The sequence below is a fragment of the Mus caroli genome, chromosome 18 (genome assembly GCF_900094665.2).
Source record: "Mus caroli chromosome 18, CAROLI_EIJ_v1.1, whole genome shotgun sequence".
In the NCBI taxonomy this organism is placed as follows: Eukaryota; Metazoa; Chordata; class Mammalia; order Rodentia; family Muridae; genus Mus; species Mus caroli.
The window spans coordinates 5,466,157-5,469,232 of record NC_034587.1 but is presented as its reverse complement, the minus strand read 5'-3'; positions in this window follow the sequence as shown (position 1 = coordinate 5,469,232).

The following is a 3,076-nucleotide window of genomic DNA, read 5'->3' as shown; positions in this document are numbered from 1 at the left end:
ACACACACACACACACACACACACACACACACACACACACACACACACACCAAGTAAGAAGTATATATTATTTAGAAAGAGAGAAAAAGGGAGGTTCAAGAGGAAGAGCCTCAACTCCCTACTCGTGGCTGCCTACTCATATCACTCGCAGTATATTATGAGCAAACTGCAAAGGGACATCAAAAACCAAGGATCCATGATGGACTGCACACTCTCAGTTGGTGACAAATCCTATCTGTGAAGTTAGAAACTTACAACTCATCAGGTTCACATGACAGGCTGGCTTTGTGGTACTGCTGCTACTGATGGTATAAGGTGAAAGAGGTCATGGTGGCTGGAACATAGCTCTTGGATATTATATGTGTAAGAGAAACACACTTACAAAACTCATTCTTGCAAGCATCTTCTGTTGAAGAAGGGGCGCCACACACATACTTGAATCTCTCAGCTGCTGTTAGGTAGAGTGGGCAGAGAGTCATTTCTGACAGGGCCACTCACCAGTGTCAGGATGGGAACTGAGAACTTCTATGGTATGTTCATGAACATGTGGAAAATAAGTAGGAAACTTGAAATTTTGGTGTGGATTTCCACCTTCAGATCAAATTTTGTTTCTATTCACTGAAGCTGAAACTGATTTCAAAAAGTTGAGGGAGATTTTTGGTGAATTTAAAAGTAAATTAAGAGAAAACACTTATTGCCAGACACTGTGCAACATTCATAGACTGTTGAATTAGCTCAAGTTTTTGGTGGAATAAAAGTGGAAAAGCCTTCTAGTGGAGTGAAATAAATGTAATTAGACATTGATCTAATTTGTATAGGGAGGTATTTCAGCTGCTGTGAAGAACTCTGAATGCTCTCAATACACAGGAAAATGGCTAAATTTACACATATACCTTTTAGTTACTTCTGATTGTAACATGTTGCATACATGTTTTGAAGTGTCACATTGTATCTTATAGTACTTACAGTGATTATTTGTCATCTAAAATTAGGAACTTTACAAACTTATCCTACCAGTTGTGCGGCTGTGGCAGGATGATGGTGAACTTAAGGCCAGTTTGTGCTTTGCAGTGAGATCATATGTCAAGGAAAAAAAATCAGATTTTTCTACATAAGGTTAAAAGAAAGATTTACTGAAGTTCTTGGCAGCAAGAGGCACTTCATTGTCTGCTTCAAACCTTCTGCTCAGTTCTGGTTGCTATTCCAGGAAACATGATGCAAGGTGAGTGGGTATACAGGGAACACGGTGGTCATAAACCATACAGAAAGCAGTGTCTTTGATAGTTTTCCTTTAAAATCTCTGTGCCCTCCACTCCAACACTTTGAGAATGTTTGACGCTATCACTGAAGTTCAGCAACTAGCAAGCTTTGCCACAAATGGGCAGTGTGCTCTTTTTTCCCCAAGGCATACTGATAGGGTGAGCACCTGTGTGTGAGGAGCTGTCAATCAAACTCTCTACCCTCTTCCCAGAGGCCTTCCCAGCTCAGACTGCACACCCTCTGTGTTCTCAGCTGGTGTCTGTTTATCTGGATAATAATGCTCTCTTAGGAATAAGGGTGGACTCCCTCATGGCTCCCACTTACTTGTTTCCCCAGCTCCTGCTATCACAATTTGAAAAACTACGTTTAGTGAGTCATTTTATACTTTAATCCATAAATAAACATTTCTTCCTTTGAATTTCATTAAATTTGGACATGTTTTCATTTTGAAGCTGTCTGGTATCCCTATCATTCAGACATATAAAACTATAAAACTAGCAATTAATTTAGGTCTATTGAAGTACTGGTGGTCTAGAAGAAGTGTGTTTATGCCAGCAAAAGCAGATGGAAACCTCAAACATTGAGACATAACGCATAAATAAGAAAATTACCAAGAGTTCTGCTCAGTGAAGATGGGAGGTTATCTTCTACTTGTTCCTGGTGGGATCCATCAGCATTTCCAAGTTGTTTAAAGAATTTTCAAGACAAGGATTCTCTTTTCTTCAAATTTATTCATGTGAATAAAACAATCATTGAAAAAAACCTTAAAATCTAAACCATGAACTGTCTGATCATTCATATATTGACAATATTTTCCCACACTTGTTGAGTGCACTTATGCAATCCCAGCACCAGACAGGCCAAAATGGAAAAATTGTGAGTTCAAGGCCAGCCTGTTACAGTCTCATGTATGTTTGTGAATATATATATATATATATATATATATATATATATACACATATATATATGTGCATGTGTATGGTATGTACACATATGTATAAGTATGTGTATACAGATGTACATATGCATGTATGTACATTAATTTACGTGTGTGTGTGTGTGTGTGTGTGTGTGTAAAAGATCTTAAAGATTGTGCATAAGTACTAAAAGTAGGAGAATCCAGTTCTTAAGCACATAAACTCATGAAAACAGACTTGGGAGATATTCCTATCAGGAAAGTGCTTATCTCACAAACAGGAGGACCTGAGCTCAATCTTCAGAATGTGTATAAAAAGCCATGTAATACACACAGTGTGTAATACATATACACTTGTAATGTTTCTCACTGAAAGATGGGAAATTAAGTCAGGTAGAAATTCCTGAAAGCTTGCAGGCTGGCTACCTGATCTGGGTGCTCATGTTCAAGGCCACTGAGAGACTGTCTCAAACAACAGGTAGACAGTACATGAAGAGTAATTTGCATTTCATAAAGAGCACATTCACAGTCACCTGCCTACCCCCAATATAACCTGAAGAAAACAGTTAACTGAAAAGTGATTATCTACTAACTGTGAAAGCCAGACTCCTAGGCACTATTTGACTTCTTCCAAATGGCCAAAAATATCATCGGAGCTTCTGGGTTGGTCCTTTGGACTCCCTTTTTGGAAAAAGGGAGCCAGGTTTCTGTGAGAGAACATTCTAACAGTCTTCTTCTTCTTCTTCTTCTTCTTCTTCTTCTTCTTCTTCTTCTTCTTCTTCTTCTTCTTCTTCTTCTTCTTCTTCTTCTTTTTTTTAATACTTTTTATTAGGTATTTTCCTCATTTACATTTCCAATGCTATCCCAAAAGTCCCCCATACCCTCCCACCCACTCCCCTA